Source organism: Micrasema longulum, unplaced genomic scaffold, assembly GCF_059751315.1.
Source record: "Micrasema longulum isolate JH-2025_06_02 unplaced genomic scaffold, ASM5975131v1 h1tg001472l, whole genome shotgun sequence".
Lineage (NCBI taxonomy): Eukaryota > Metazoa > Arthropoda > Insecta > Trichoptera > Brachycentridae > Micrasema > Micrasema longulum.
Window position 1 is genome coordinate 2941 of NW_028278657.1, and position 9560 is coordinate 12500.

The following is a 9560-nucleotide window of genomic DNA, read 5'->3' on the forward strand; positions in this document are numbered from 1 at the left end:
GAGACGTCTCGCGGCGGTCGCGAGCGCGCTCCGCGTGAAACTTAAATTTTTCGTTTATCGAATATTTCCACCGAGCGACGATCCGAAATGCACCCCCGCCGATTTTTATTTCGTCCCTCCTTCCGATCCAAATGTGAATGTGAAATAAAAAAAAAAATAAAAAATAAAAAATAAAAAAAAAAAACAAAAATATTTCCTACCCAAATTATAAGTCTAATTTTTCAATCATAATCTCTTTCCATATTCGTCTTCTCAAACGAAAAAAGAAAAGAAAAAATAAAATCATCTCGCAGAATTTGCCAAGTCCCGACCGTACCGCGCGTTTTACCCATCGGCTCATTTACGTTTCGCCTGAAACGCGCGTAGGCTCCCCGCATGGCTGGCGGCCCGGCGTGCGAGACGCCGACACCCGTCGCCGTACGTATATTATGCGCGTCTCTCATGGCGTTAGCTAAAATACATTTTTCACCGCGTTCGCACATTGCGGCGGCCGATATGCCGCGCCGGCTTTACATTTGCGAAAATCAACGTCGTGTGGCCGTTCAGCTCCTTTGTGCGGCTGAGCGAGCATCGCACTTCGCCCGTGTTACAAACTCTGGAGTTCCGCGCAAGCAGAGAACACCGTGAACAAAAACGAGAACGGTCGTAGGATTCTAATCCACGTCCCCACTATTGCCGCGCCGAAGGCGTGCGCTCTCGTACGTTAATATTTGACGAAAGGGAATTAAATTTTTGGCCAAAGAGAAGATCCATGTGGTCCGTCTCGTCAGGTCCAGCGTTCACTTGTTAAAAAGTGAATTTAAAAGTAAAACGAACAGACTCGTGAATCGCGAGAGTGCAAACTCGAGCGAGCGAGAATGTGAGTTATATAGGTGCGAACATAAAGAGCGTGTCGCGGCGGGTGACTCCGTCGCGCCTCAGACGCCCTTCGTATCCTGGAGCGATATAGAAATGAACAGCTCCCTGGTTGATCCTGCCAGTAATCATATGCTTGTCTCAAAGACTAAGCCATGCAAGTCTCAGTAAAAGCCGAATTAAGGTGAAACCGCGAATGGCTCAATATATCAGTTTTGGTTCCTTAGATCGTACATAGTTACTTGGATAACTGTGGCAATTCTAGAGCTAATACATGCAAACGAGGTCCTGACCGGCAACGGGAGGGATGCTTTTATTAGATCAAAAACCAATCGGCGGCGGGGTTCGCGCCCCGTCCGTCGCCATTCGAGATGATTCTAGATAACTTTGTGCTGATCGCACGGTCTAGCACCGGCGACGCATCTTTCAAATGTCTGCCTTATCAACTGTCGATGGTAGTTTATGCGACTACCATGGTTGTCACGGGTAACGGGGAATCAGGGTTCGATTCCGGAGAGGGAGCCTGAGAAACGGCTACCACATCCACGGAAGGCAGCAGGCGCGCAAATTACCCACTCCCGGCACGGGGAGGTAGTGACGAAAAATAACGATACGGGACTCGTCCGAGGCCTCGTGATCGGAATGATTACACTTTAAATCCTTTAACGAGGATCCATTGGAGGGCAAGTCTGGTGCCAGCAGCCGCGGTAATTCCAGCTCCAATAGCATATACTAAAGTTGTTGCGGTTAAAAAGCTCGTAGTTGAAATTGTGTCCTGCGGTGTCGGTCTACCGAATGCGGTACGACAGGCACGTCTGCGGGGCTTCTCGCCGGTGCGTCCACCGCCAGTGTGTTGCGGTCGTCCTCGCGGGCGGCCGCGCGCCGAGGCGGGCCGTCGCGGCTGTTTACTTTGAACAAATTAGAGTGCTCAAAGCGGGCTAACACTTGCCTGAATATTGTACGCATGGAATAATAGAATAGGACCTCGGTTCTGTTTTGTTGGCTTTCTGATACCAGAGGTAATGATTAATAGGGACAACTGGGGGCATTCGTATTGCGACGTTAGAGGTGAAATTCTTGGATCGTCGCAAGACGGACTAAAGCGAAAGCATTTGCCAAAGGTGTTTTCATTAATCAAGAACGAAAGTTAGAGGTTCGAAGGCGATTAGATACCGCTGTAGTTCTAACCATAAATGATGCCAGCCAGCGATCCGCCGAAGTTTCATAATTTTAACCCGGTGGGCAGCTCCCGGGAAACCAAAGCTTTCGGGCTCCGGGGGGAGTATGGTTGCAAAGCTGAAACTTAAAGGAATTGACGGAAGGGCACCACCAGGAGTGGAGCCTGCGGCTTAATTCGACTCAACACGGGAAAACTCACCAGGCCCGGACACTGGAAGGATTGACGGATTAACAGCTCTTTCTCGATTCGGTGGGTGGTGGTGCATGGCCGCTCTTAGTTGGTGGAGCGATTTGTCAGGTTAATTCCGGTAACGAACGTAACTCTAGCCTATTAAATAGACGTGCAACCGGTATCACAGGAGTCCGCGGGCGCGCATCTTGCGGCGTTCGCGTCGCGGAAGTGTGTTTCGCGGTCTTCACTACCGGCGTACAATGAAAATCTTCTTAGAGGGACCGGCGGTATATATAGCCGCACGAGATTGAGCAATAGCAGGTCTGTGATGCCCTTAGATGTCCTGGGCCGCACGCGCGCTACACTGAAGGGATCAGCGTGTCCTCCTTGGCCTAACGGCCCGGGTAACCCGATGAAACCCCTTCGTGATAGGGATTGGGGTTTGCAATTCTCCCCCATGAACGAGGAATTCCTAGTAAAAGCGAGTCACCAGCTCGCGTTGATTGCGTCCCTGCCCTTTGTACACACCGCCCGTCGCTACTACCGATGGATGATTTGGTGAGGTCTTCGGACTGGTGCGCGGAAGCTCGTCTCGGGCATCCGACGCGTCGGAAAGTTTGACCGAATTTGATCATTTAGAGGAAGTAAAAGTCGTAACAAGGTTTCCGTAGGTGAACCTGCGGAAGGATCATTTCCTGTGAAATATAATATAAAATGAATTTTCATTCTTTTATATAGTATAAATATATTTATACACACGCGCAGAGCGCAAAATAAGCAAACACTGCGGCGGAATTTCGCCCTAGGGCGCCGCCGCGAACCGCGGACTGCCGGTGTCGCGGGAGGCGGGTCTGTCGGCCCGATTCCCGCGTCCGGCTATATTCTGTGAAAAATGTAATTTTTTTTCCGATAGAGAAAAAAGAAAAAAAACGCAACCGATAAACAATATATATATATATATATATATATCATAAAACACTATTACCCTGAACGGCGGATCACTCGGCTCGTGGGTCGATGAAGAACGCAGCTAAATGCGCGTCAGAGTGTGAACTGCAGGACACATGAGCATCGACATTTCGAACGCACATTGCGGTCCGAGCAAGACTTAGTTTGTCGACGGACCACTCCTGTTTGAGGGTCGCGCGCACAATGCGACCAGACTTCGCCGTCTTCTCTCTTCGGAGAGAAGATTCGGCGAGAGTGTTGCCGGTCTGTCGTCCGCCGGCGCGCGAGCGCCGGACGGACGTCCGGTTAAATTTGACTTGGCGCGCTCTCTCGGTCCCCCCGAGACGCTTTTCGAGCTAGCGACGACGCTGTGAAACCCGCCGCCGGTCCTCACGGGCCGGCGCGCGGGGGCGTTTCTTCGCGCTCTGCGTCGCGCGCGGGTACCGTGCGAAACCGGAGAGCGTTTACATTATTCATATATATGTATATTTATATATATATATATATGAATTTTTTTTTTGTTGTCGACCTCAAATCAGGAGAGATCACCCGCCGAACTTAAGCATATCAGTAAGCGGAGGAAAAGAAACTAACGAGGATTCCCCGAGTAGCGGCGAGCGAAACGGGAAGAGCCCAGCGCTGAATCCTGCGGCCCAGGCGGGCCGCCGGGAAATGTAGCGTTAGGGAGGAGAGTAATATATACACGCGCGGTCATTAGTCACGGCTGCCTGTCCAAGTTCATCTTGAACGGGGCCCGCTTACCCGCAGAGGGTGCCAGGCCCGTGGTGACGGTAGCCGGCCGCGACGGTCTCTCTCCCCAGAGTCGGGTTGCTTGAGAGTGCAGCCCTAAGTGGGTGGTAAACTCCATCTAAGGCTAAATACTACCACGAGACCGATAGCGAACAAGTACCGTGAGGGAAAGTTGAAAAGAACTTTGAAGAGAGAGTTAAAGAGTACGTGAAACCGTTCAGGGGTAAACCTGTGGAACTCAAACGAGCGAACGGAGAGATTCATCGTGTCTTCCGTCGGAGCCCGCGTCCCGGCGCACACCTCCGCCCTTCGGCACTCGTTGTCGGGGCGGGGGGTGTCCGGGTGCGCAGCCGGGCTCCCGGAGCGCGTGCACTTCTCTCTCAGTATAACACCGCGACCCGTTGCGCCTCGGTCGAATGCGCCGTGCGGCTGTCCCGCCTCGCTCTGCGGGGCGGAGCCGCGGCGTCCACGGCCGGGGCGAGTTTTAAAGCGACGGTAGAGAACGAGGATCGCGTCCGCCCCTTCGGAGGGCGTCCGTCGCGTCACAGCGGCTTCCTTCTCGTGGCCCCCGGCGCCCAGTGCGTCGCGGGTGTCGCGTTTCGGATGTCCGTGGCTAGTGGCGCGCTCTCGGACGGGACGCGTCCCGGTCGGCGGTGGTTTTGTTTTGGGCACTCACAGGACCCGTCTTGAAACACGGACCAAGGAGTCTAGCATGTGCGCGAGTCATTGGGAACACTGATAAACCCAGAGGCGAAATGAAAGTGAAAGGTCGGCCTCGAGCCGGCCGCAGGGAAGATGCGCGGGCGTCGTCAGACGCCCCGCCGCATTCCCGAGGCGTTTCGAGAAAGCCCCCGTGCGATTATCGAGACGCACTGAGAGCGTACACGCTGGGACCCGAAAGATGGTGAACTATGCCTGGTCAGGTCGAAGTCAGGGGAAACCCTGATGGAGGACCGAAGCGATTCTGACGTGCAAATCGATCGTCCGAACTGGGTATAGGGGCGAAAGACTAATCGAACTATCTAATAGCTGGTTCCATCCGAAGTTTCCCTCAGGATAGCTGGCGCTCGAGAAACATGACGGAATTTATTCCGCCATTCTGACAGTCTCATCCGGTAAAGCGAATGATTAGAGGCATTGGGGCCGAAATGGCCTCAACCTATTCTCAAACTTTAAATGGGTGAGATCTCCTTCTTGCTCGAAGATGAAGTAGGAGCTCGGATGGGAGTGCCAAGTGGGCCAATTTTGGTAAGCAGAACTGGCGCTGTGGGATGAACCAAACGTCGAGTTAAGGCGCCCAATGAACGCTCATCGGAGACCATAAAAGGCGTTGGTCGCTCATGACAGCAGGACGGTGGCCATGGAAGTCGGAATCCGCTAAGGAGTGTGTAACAACTCACCTGCCGAAGCAACCAGCCCTGAAAATGGATGGCGCTGTAGCGTTCAGCCTATACTCGACCGTCGCAGGCAAGCGGGACGTTCGTGCGGTCTCGTGCCGTGCGATCGTTTTGAAGCCGCGACGAGTAGGATGGCCGCGGCGGTGCGCGCAGAAGGGTCTGGGCGTGAGCCCGCCTGGAGCCTCCGTCGGCGCAGATCTTGGTGGTAGTAGCAAATACTCAAGCGAGGTCCTTGAGGGCTGATGTGGAGAAGGGTTTCGCGTTAACAGCCGTTGCACGCGAGTTAGTCGATCCTAAGCCCTAGGAGAAATCCGATGTTGATGATGGTGTAAAGTTATATTATAATAATATCACACCCGTCGGGCGAAAGGGAATCCGGTTGCAGTTCCGGAACCCGGCTGCGGAACCGTCTTAAAAATCGTTCCCTCGCAAGAGAGTTCGTCGGGGTAACCCAAAGTGGCCTGAAGACGCCGACGGGAGATCCGGAGAGAGTTATCTTTTCTGCCTGAGCGTTCGAGCGCCCTGGAATCCCATAGCGGGGAGATAGGGCTCGGGACGCGAAGAGCATCGCCGATGCGGCGGTGTCCGGATCGGCCCCTCGGACCTTGAAAATTCAGGTGAGGGATACGCGGAGATGTCGCGCCGGCTCGTACCCATATCCGCAGCAGGTCTCCAAGGTGAAGAGCCTCTAGCCGATAGAATAATGTAGGTAAGGGAAGTCGGCAAGTTGGATCCGTAACTTCGGGATAAGGATTGGCTCTGAGGGCCGTGGCGTGTCGGGCCTGGTCGGGAAGAGGTCATCGGCCGAGACGTGGAAGCCGGGCGGGGTCTCCCCGCGCGGTGCCCTCTGGGTGCCTCGCGGGTGTGGATCTCCGTCACCCGGCGCCTCGCCTTGGCCACCCCTCGGATCTTCCTCGCTGTGTGGCACCGGCGTGTTCGCGCACGCCCGGTGACCTGTACGACCGCCGGACGACGGTCAACTCAGAACTGGCACGGACAAGGAGAATCCGACTGTCTAATTAAAACAAAGCATTGCGATGGCCCTCGCGGGTGTTGACGCAATGTGATTTCTGCCCAGTGCTCTGAATGTCAATGTGAAGAAATTCAATTAAGCGCGGGTAAACGGCGGGAGTAACTATGACTCTCTTAACCACGCCACGGCACACATGTAGGTCTGTAGACTGAGAACCAGTGGACGCCTACAACTTGTCGACTTTTGTGTGCCGCGCCGGTGACAAGCCCGGATAAAGTGGGAGTCAAGAGAGGCTGCGGAGGACGAGAAGGGTACTACAAGCAATGAGCGAGCAGAGTGGTCCCCATGTTTTACATGCAGTGGACGTCTGACTGTCACTTTAGTGAGGGGCAATGAACACGGAACCCCTTCGCCTTTGCAACTGGCCCCCCATGTACCCTGTCCTCGAGACAGGGTGTAACCCGAGTCACTCCGCAGCGAATTAGAATTGAAATATGGGTAAGGGGCAGAAACCCAGGGGCGTTGGGTTGCCAGCCCATCGCCCTTTATTGTGTTGGTATGAACAATCAAAACGAGCCTCGGACGAGCCTTAATTCGGGGCAGCCAGAACGGCCTGCCCCGCCAACACTTCGGCTTGGTGACCGGACGCACCCGAACCGTCCGGAAAATGATGAAAGCGAGGCGCACGTCTGTCCCGTGTGCCGAGCTGTTTTACGCTCTCAACGTGGTTTGAGAACCCACATGACCAGGAGTCACCGCCAGTCCGCCCAAGCTGGAGAAGTCGCAGTTGTCAGCGACCAAACAAATTTCATCTGTCACAGTTGCAATCGCTCATTCGATTCCCAAATTGGACTTGGCGTTCATCGACGTCGTGCTCACCCAGTGGACTTCGAAGCTGAAGTGCAGCTTCCAGTGAAAGCTCGATGGTCCGCAGAGGAGAGCGATCTTCTGGCGAAGCAGGAGGCCATCGGCACAATAAGCAATGTTCCGCAGTTGCTAACGTATCTGACGGACAAGTGTCCCGGCCGATCGCTGGAGGCTGTTAAAGGCCAACGGCGTAAGGCCGGGCACAAGTCCGCGGTGATGAGGTACATAGCGGAGCTGAGCGCGCAGGTGGCTGGCTCGTCAGGGGACCCCCACGAAGATGAGCGCCTGGTCCATGAAGATAATGTATCCGACTCTACCTCGCATCTCGAGACAAGCAGTTCAAATGATAGAAGCGACTCAATTGTAGATGAGATAGTACGTTTGGCCGACGTACTCTCATCAGCCCCAAATGAATGTTTCAAAATTCCAGAATTAGTTGCAATCGGCAGATCCGTAGCGAATAACGCCGATCAAGCAACAATCTTCTCAGCGTTGTCTGAATGGCTAAGTGGCATATTTCCACAACCGTCTGGTAATCCTTCCGCTCCCCGAGCCACCAATGTCGAGTCAGCCGGAATGAGTAGACGTGCTCGTCGCAACAAAGAGTATGCAGACACGCAGAGTATGTTTAGATCAAACATGTCGCGCTGCGTGAAAGCTATTCTGGACGGCGAGGCGGTGACCGAGTCCGATCCAGCACTACCGCCGTACGAGAGTATGGTTGAGTACTGGTCGGCAGTGGTCACCCAACAATCGAAAGTTCTGGTAGCCAGCCCCCACGAGCTGATCTACCGTGAGAAAGAAGGCTTGACTAGTCTGTGGAGACCTGTCTCAAGACGTGAGGTGTACGACGGGAGAGTAGCGCTAACTTCAGCGGCAGGCCCTGACAAGGTCTCGCCAAGGAGCTGGAGAGCGGTACCACCCGATGTTGTTTGTATGTTGTTCAACATCGTACTCGCTGTCGGCGGATTTCCCATCTCCGCCTTAGCGAGTAGAACCATCTTCGTGCCCAAGAAAGGAGGCACAGGGCAACCTTCGGATTACCGCCCTATTTCAATCTCATCCGTAATCGTGAGGCATTTCCACAAGATCCTAGCCACTCGATTACTCAAGCTGCGGCTAATTGACCCCCGCCAGCGATGTTTCGACGATGGCTGTGCGGAAAATATTTCCGTGCTAAGTTCACTGCTTAATGAATCGAGGCGGAATCTGAAACCGATGTTCATGGCCTCTTTGGACATGGCAAAGGCGTACGATTCTGTCTCCCATGAAGGCTTATTACATGCAGTAAAGTCGACCGGCTTGCCGGCTCAATTTTCCAATTATATACAACGCCTATATGCTAATAGTAGCACATCTTTTCACCTTCATGGTAAAAACTCACCACTTTTCAGGAGTCAGCAGGGAGTAAGACAAGGAGACCCCTTATCAACACTCCTTTTCTCTCTGGTAATAGACCGGGTATTGAACAAACTCCCGAAGGAGGTTTCTGTAGACTTCTTGGGGCTGCGGCTCTCGGCGTTCGCGTATGCGGACGACGTGCTGCTGTTCGCCACCACACCATGGGGTCTGCAGGAAGCAATAACTGCTTTTGAGGAAGAAGCCGACACCTATGGCTTGAACCTGAACGCGCACAAGAGTGCGGTGCTGTCCCTGGAGCCCAACAGGAAGCGGAAAACGTTCAAGGTATCAGAGGAGGGCGTATTCCGGTCTCGCACCGGTGGGGTCATCCCGCGACTGGGTACTCTGTCTCGATGGAAGTACCTGGGAGTGGTGTTTGATTCCACTGGGGCGCAGCACGCGGGGTTCTCTCTGAAGACCATCCTCGAGAGGCTATCGAGGGCACCTCTCAAGCCTCAGCAACGACTGATGGCATTGCGGAGCTTCTTGCTTCCGCGTTTGTTCCATCAGTTTGTTCTGGGCAAAAGCAGTGGAATCCTCCTGAAGGGTTTGGATATCATGATACGGAAGAAAGTCAGAGAGTGGCTTAGACTACCTAAAGACGTTCCCATAGCGTTTTTCCATGCAGCGGTGAGAGACGGAGGGCTGGGTATCCCATGTCTCGGTCTCTCCATACCCTGCATGATATTCAATAGATTCAGGGCTCTTCAGCACTCGAATTTTCAGGCGGCTCGAGTAGCACACAACTCGGACTATGTCCAATCAAGGATCCTTAGGGCAGAGAAAGCCCTCACCAAAAATGGTATACTCTATGATAAAACTAATAAAATACAAAGTTATTGGAAATCCCTGCTCTACAGTTCTAATGACGGTTATGAACTTAGAGAGGCTTCCAATGTATCCGCTTCGACTGCTTGGGTATGCTCGGGATGCCTCGCTGTCCCAGGACGCGAGTATGTCCAAAATCTTCATGTTCGAATTAATACCCTCCCTACGCGGGTCAGAACGACCCGCGGAA

The 9560-nt window shown here is 53.5% G+C and overlaps 2 non-coding genes and 1 pseudogene across 2 annotated transcripts; all 3 read left to right on the top strand.

The window, feature by feature from the left end:
- The first annotated feature begins 960 nt into the window (after nt 1-960).
- Nucleotides 961-2900, top strand: LOC148275274 (small subunit ribosomal RNA). The gene has a single exon (XR_015824070.1). It is a non-coding gene; the product is annotated as a small subunit ribosomal RNA (ribosomal RNA).
- A 288-nt stretch (nt 2901-3188) lies between these two features.
- Nucleotides 3189-3350, top strand: LOC148275275 (5.8S ribosomal RNA). Its single transcript, XR_015824069.1, has one exon. It is a non-coding gene; the product is annotated as a 5.8S ribosomal RNA (ribosomal RNA).
- A 329-nt stretch (nt 3351-3679) lies between these two features.
- LOC148275276 (large subunit ribosomal RNA) overlaps nt 3680-9560 on the top strand; it is a 7983-nt pseudogene continuing 2102 nt past the window's right edge.